The sequence below is a fragment of the Myotis davidii genome, unplaced genomic scaffold (assembly GCF_000327345.1).
Source record: "Myotis davidii unplaced genomic scaffold, ASM32734v1 scaffold173, whole genome shotgun sequence".
NCBI lineage: Eukaryota > Metazoa > Chordata > Mammalia > Chiroptera > Vespertilionidae > Myotis > Myotis davidii.
The window spans coordinates 358,917-365,882 of record NW_006286303.1 but is presented as its reverse complement, the minus strand read 5'-3'; positions in this window follow the sequence as shown (position 1 = coordinate 365,882).

Genomic DNA, 6,966 nt, shown 5'->3' with positions numbered 1-6,966 from the left:
CATTTTTCTCCTCCATGTGATTATAGGGATGATGTGGTCAGGGTTGCCTTTTGAAAAAACTACTTTGACAAATAATTGGGAAGAAGGCAGTGGAGGTAGGCAGACCAAGTTAGGAGGCTATTTAGCAGATCAGATGAAAGGTGAAGGCAGTTAGGTGGCACCCTGGTGCCGATGGAAAGTGACAGACTTGAGAAATATGTGGGAGGGAAACGTTTACAGGGTTTGGTGATGGATTGGGTGGAAGGTGGAGAGGTAATTCCTGACTTCTAGCTTATGAAACAAGATTGGTTTTGAGCGCTTGAATATATAAATGGACAGTGGCCAGGCCACACGTGACAGTAGACTCACATCCTCTGTAGCAGTCAGCCCAGAATGCCCGGGATTTGGTCAATGGTCTTTCTTGGTGACTGTTTTTTGCCCCCAGTGCCAACAAAAAGCCATATAGACTCCTTTAGCCAGTCACATAAGATTCCCTGCTTCTATTTAGCCCACTTCTAACTTCCCCATCAACAGCCTCTCACCAGAGCATCCCAGATCCTGCTGCCCTGGCCGCACTGTGGAGCTTTCCCGCTCCTCGGTCTGCCTTTGAGGCCCGTCAAATTCAAGTGATGGCAGTGAACTCCCAATCTTGTTTCATAAGCAAGCTCTGAGTACACAGCCTGGTGTGTGCTCATTTGGGTGACCTTTACTTACACACCAGTGAGCCCTTCGCGGATGTAGAGAACCCTGGGAGAGGAGAATGGAGACTTGTGTGTGCAGTTCTGGAACTTAAATTAGAGGACGCCTTTGGAGCACCTAAAAGGAGAAGTCAGGTACAGGGCTGCCTCAGGGTGCTCACAGGCCCTGGGCACTTTTGCCTTTCTGGGTCTTTTCTTTTTTTAAATAATAGTTAAAATTATATTTTGTGATTGCATTGGTATAAAGATGGACATATTCACATTATATATGAAAGCATTTTTAACTAAATGTCCATTGTTTTCTCATTTAAAAAGAACTGAATCATCTTTTTGTGAGCTCCTAAAAATATTCTGGGGTATAGGCACTGTGCCTACTGTGCCCAATGGGGCAGTTGTTATATGGGTCTCTATCATTGCCACAAGAAGAAGAAGCCCAAAGGGTGGAAGTGGGGGGTTGGGAGGGTGCGATGTGAGAAAGGAAGGGGTGGGGGGCAGAGGGTGAGATGCGAGAGAAGAAGGACCATGAGAGTGTGAAAACTGGCTTGATATTTACTGATATTAAGGGATTACTGTTAATTATATTTAAAAGGGTACTGGTATGGTGATTAGGCCTTTAAAGGACATTCTTTTTTGTTTTATTTATTTATTTAATATAGTTTTATAGATTTCAGAGAGGAAGGGAGAGGGAGAGAGATAGAAACATCAATGATGATAGAGAATCATTGATTGGCTGCTGCCCTCTACTGGAGATCGAGCCCGCAACTGGGGCATGTGCCCTTAACCAGAACCAAACCTGGGACCCTTCAGTCTGCAGGCCGACACTCTATCCACTGAGCCAAACCAGCTAGGGCTAAAAGACCTTCTTTTAGAAATGCATGATGAACATTTGTGGATTAAGTGAAATCTGGAGTTTGCTTTGCAGCACATAATCTTGACAGGAGGAGTGGATGAGGGTACAGCTGAAAGGACTCATTGTGAGTGTTGAAACTAAGGGGTGTGAATGTTCAGTTCAGTATAATACAGTGGAGCCTTGACTTAAGAGTGTCCTGACTAATGAGTTTTTTGAGATACCAGCTGTCTCTCGGCCGATTTTTTGCATTGAGTTGATAGAGTAATTTGAGTTGCGAGCTCCTTAACGAGCTCGGTCTCAGAACGAATTAAACTCGTAAGTCAAGGCCCCACTGTATTCTCTCTTCTGTTAGATAGGTGGGTGTTGTACATAATAGAGTGCAAAGTGGGGATGGAGTGAGGAAGGACAGCTGCAGGTCTCAGCACAGGCTGCAGAGGCCTGAACAATGCACCCTCCTCCCTCCCTTGCATATTTGGTCAGGGCTGCTTCACTCCCAATGTTTGGTGTAAGGATTGTTTAAGGGAGGAAATCAAGGCAACATGTCTATAATCCATGTTTGTGGACAGCGTGGAGAGAAGTAGCACATACAAGATGCCGAGATAATTTATAATTTGGTGGAAGGAGGATCGTGGAGTTACAACCCACTAGGAATAGGTAAAATAAGATAGGGGGTGCTCCCACCCCAAATCCAGGGGAATGGGAGGGATTCAGAACTCACCACATCATGGACTTTTCAAAGGCCAGCATGTCCCTATTGATTTCTGGGTTGCAAGTGCTTGACACAATATATGAAGATTAAATGGTAACAGAGAAGGTGCTGAAGGTTTGTTTGTTAACCTGGATTTGGTTGACAGAAGGAAAATGGTAACATAATCTTTTAATGGCGTAACACTGCTCCCATGGGGAGGAGGACACAGGGGTGGCTGAGGGAGGAAGGCAGGAAGTTCTTCCCTGGGAACTTCTTCCTCACCGCGTGAAGCAGGAGCCCGGAAATAAACGTTTGCCTCTAACATCTGCCTCACTGGGTTCTTGCCCTGCACTCAGCACCCCATCCAGTGCACAGTGAGCGGGTTTGTCTTTTGCTTCCTGTTAGTGATATCGAGAAGCTTCCAGCCCTGTCTGGATAATGGAGTTTGCTTCCTCTGGTGACTCCAGTTCCAGTCCCAGTGAAAGCACAATCCTCCTGCCAGGAGCTGGAGTCTGGGTCCCACTCCTAGAGTCTGGGCTGGCCTGCGACGTGCTTAGACCCAGGGGAGGAGGCAGAAGAGACATGGTCTGACCGCCAAGACCCGGCCTCAGGAAGCCTTGCGCTTCTGCTCTTGCCTGCTTGGAACCTGCTTGGAACCTGCAGGGGAAGAAGCCCACCCTCTTTGAGAGACCCTGGGGACAGGGGCCCAGGCCTCCACACCTCACCTCTGAGCCCAGCGCCAGCTCCCCGCCTGCCGAATGACAGTTCTGTGGGTTAGGTGGGCCCGCCTGCCTGGCCCCAGCCACACTTGCTGACCTTTGAAAAATCCATTAGAATTTGTTTGAAACCCCTCCCCCGCCATATGTGGTGAGTTCCGAGGCCCTCCCATTCCCCTGGCAAGTGTGGCTGGGGCCAGGCAGGTGGACACCAATGGTGGGTTTGCTGGTCTTGCTCTCTGTCACGTGGCTGCAGAGAGAGATGGTATTGTGTCAGCTACTAGGTTGGGGTTGGTTTGTTATCTAGCCAGAGTTAACAGAGACAGTGCTCAGCTGGTGGAACAACAGACTGAGGGGCAGGGAGGGGAGCAAGGGTCAGGGTTCTGAAGTCAGCTGGCTGATTTCTGTAGGCCAGTGAGCATGTCTCTGGTTTGGTTTGCTAAACGAGCAGGTCAATCTTCTCCCTCCATAAGGTATTTTAAGCACTTTCATCCACTTGTGTGAACCAACCCACAGCAGACCTAAACTTAAGTGCCCCACGGTTGGCCAATAAGAGCCCACGTGAACTGAGGCACAGGCATATGTTGTCAGAGGGTTTTGCTTCCCAGGGACCTGCCTGAAGAGGTCCTGGCCCATGGCCATGCGTGGCAGCAGTGGCATAGCACAAGCAGTGAGAGAGGGAGCCTGAAGACACACGTTCTTTCATACTTGGTATTGATTTTTCGTTTCCAACTGGAAGGGCTGCCAGGTGGCAAAACTTCCCCACCCCTAGCAGCATGCCTCTGCCTGCCTGCCCCCCCTTTGCTGCCAGGGTGTGGTCTGCTAGATCTTCCAGGATGTTGGGCATCTTGGGTTGAATTGCACAATAGAGCAGGCAGGCATAAGGCTGGGGGTGGAGAAAGGTGACTGTGGATATAGGGGGAGCAGGGAGAAGCAGCTAATCTGTGTGTAAAGTGAGGAGTGAGGTCCCCCTGGGAAATGTACAGGGAGGTACTGTAGATATTTGCACTTTCTGGAATCAGAATGGCAGGATTTGAACCCTGGACCCACCACTTACTAGCTCTGTGTCTTTGGATAAATTAACTAACCTCTCTGGCCCTCTCTTATATATATTCCTTTGATATTAATGAGGTCTCTGAGTTCTCCTTGCCCTTGACTCTGGAGCAAAGTGAGCAAGCGAAAGAGGTACACAGAGGTCGGAGAAGTCTGAGGTCAGAGAAATTGCCAGCAGCCAGGGCTCTGTAGCTTGCAGCGAGGTCCTAAATCCTGCAGGGGGCGTGGTAGACCACGCCAAATGAGTTCTCTGGGGAAACGAAAGTCACGGCCCAAGAATCAGAACGATTCTTGCACAGCTAGGATAAAAACTCCTTAAACTAGTTGCTGTTGTCCAGCTCCTTGGAAGGTTTCATGTTGAAATAATAAAACCCCCGCCCAGCTGGCGTGTCTCAGTGGTTGAGCGTCATGAAGCAGGAGGTTGACAGATAAACCAGGAGGTCAGGGTTTGATTCCCGGTCAAGGCACATGCCAGCGTGGGTGTGCAGGAGGCAGCCGAGCAATGATTCTCTCTCATCGCTATTTCTATCTTTCTCTTCCTCTCCCTTTCTCTCTGAAATCAATAAAAATATTTTTTTAAAAAGAACCCTCCCCCCACAAGCTTACATTCATTCCAAAAGAATAAATAATTGATGATAAGATAAATGAGTTGTAGCTTTAATGGGAGAGAAAAAAACACCTAACACTAGTGCTTCTATGGTACATGAAATTCAAAGGGACAGGCACAGAGGGCTGCCTCCAGCTGTGAAAACGCATTATAAGCAAATTCAATTTTTGAGAATTTCAAGTGTGAGGGAGGAAAAACTTTTCCTCTTTACCCTCTTAGTGTCTGGGTACTTCGAGTTAAACTGGCAAAGGCCGAATTGACTGGGAAAAAGGTTTATTCGTAGGCCTATGGAAGCCAACAAAATAAGTAGCTGCCTTTTTAAATGGTTAATATAGAGGATAACAGACCTAACTTTATAGGGACATGAGAGGGAGGAAAAAGATTACGGGAAGAACAAATTCTTTAGGAAAGACGAATGGGATTTCACAAGAACTAATGGGAGATAAGAGTTTGTGATGATGTTTGTTGATGCAGGTGCGGTGGTCTTGCTGGCTTCTTGGGGGCCATAAAACTCCCCTGCAGAGGTTTACTCTGTGAGTCCTTGCTGGGAGTAAAAGCCACCCAGAAGAGGGGATTTATGGCAGTCTCGGGTCCCAGAAGTTGCTGCTTCTAATCAGATAAGGGAAGCTCTGAGCAGGCTTCCTTCTGCATCTGTTCAATTTCAAGTGTCTTCAGCTTAAAACCATCTTCCAACGCTGGGTTCCCCAGGGTAGTATGACCTAGAAATGTGAAGTCTTGCTGTATAAGGACGTGACTTGTAAATTGTTATCTTCAGTGGCAGTGCTTCTTTCGCTGGCAAACTGTAATGTCTTCATTCTCGGTGTCAGCAGCATAATCAGTATTTAAAAAGAATCTGAAGTTCCATGAGTGACTTCAGCATCTATTACATTGCTATTCTAATGTTTAGTATTACTAGCATTTAAAACGTTTTCATAGACACTGTAAAAATATTATTCAAGGGATATTGCTAAAACTAGGCTTGAAAAATGCAGACATAAATCACAAAGTTCAGAACCAAGGTCACATTGTAGGCGGTGGGAACAGCACCAGGTGCCTAACTGGTGGAGTCAGACCGGACCGGGTTCAGCAATCTCAGTACTTGGGTTCTGGCTAGGAAGGAATTTGGAGCCAAGACCCAAACTGTAAGAGAACATCTATTGGGTAAATCATAGAGGTAGAAAAAGTAATTCCTAGAAGAAATGGGCTTAGGAAACAAGTTAGAGAAGTGAAAGAACGGCCCGTGGAGCTTGGGAGTGAGGAAGCTGATGGTGTTGCCGAAGACCGGAGAAAAACCAAGCCACGCTTAGAAAAAGGGAGTTGCATTTTATTATTAAATTCTGCACAGGCCCAGAGAAAAATGTGTCTTTCAAATTCTGGGTCCCCCAACATGGAGGAAACTCTTTTTATTTATACTTTTTCCAGTCCTTTGTCTCCCAAATTTGGAATGAGACTTCCGGGCCTTCTGAGAAAGAAGGCCTTCGTGCTGGGAAGCGGCCACGAGACCATATCTCACGGCCTGACCTGGTGCCAGCACTGACAACTCTGCCTGGAGCATAGTTTACGGCCTCTCTGGAATGGGAGTAGTCTTATTTTCCTTATTATTTAAGCAGGCAAGCATTTACAGAAGCCAAAATGGCAGGGTTAAAATTTCAAACAGCAGTTTTTATATAAGATGAATGCTTCAATGGTACGGTTATGGGGGTTGGGGAGGGGAGGGAAAGGCAGGGGCGTGCTCCCTGTAGGAAGAGCACAGGGGGCCCTCCATCCTAAGGGTTTTAAGGGTGGAGATTTTGGGGGAGGTCCCAGGGGAAGATCTCAATAGAATATTCAGCAGTTTCCCAGGTGTGTCCTTTTAGGGTGGTGGTCTCCACTGATTGATTGGCTGGCAGCAGGGCAGGGGGTCATTATTCAATGCAGCTCGTCCCGAGGTCAGCCATGGCTGGTTTTATTGCTCTTCTGGGCCTGGAGCTGAAATGCAACCGAGGCCTAGATGTTATCTCTCGGGAGGAAAGGTCTAGGGGTCCAAACCACAGGACCAGCAGTATGCTAGGGGAGGAAAGGTCACCCTGGGGGCAAGGTCCCACCCGACATTTTGTCCTTTGCTGGGCACCCAGGGCTTTCCACCCTGATGAACTGTTTCTGGCCCATCATCCTCCCTCTGCTCGTCTGTCTAACTGCTCATCATGGTCAGATATAATAAAAATGGTATAAATAACGGCCAATCAACCAACATTAAGACTGCTATTAATCTAGGAGACAGCCCTAAGGGAAAAATTTTAAATAATGCTTAAAAAATCAATAGCAACTTTAAAGTAAAATTGTGCTCTGCAGTAGTTATGGATTTTTGTACTCTAGGAATGCGGCCCTTATACTCT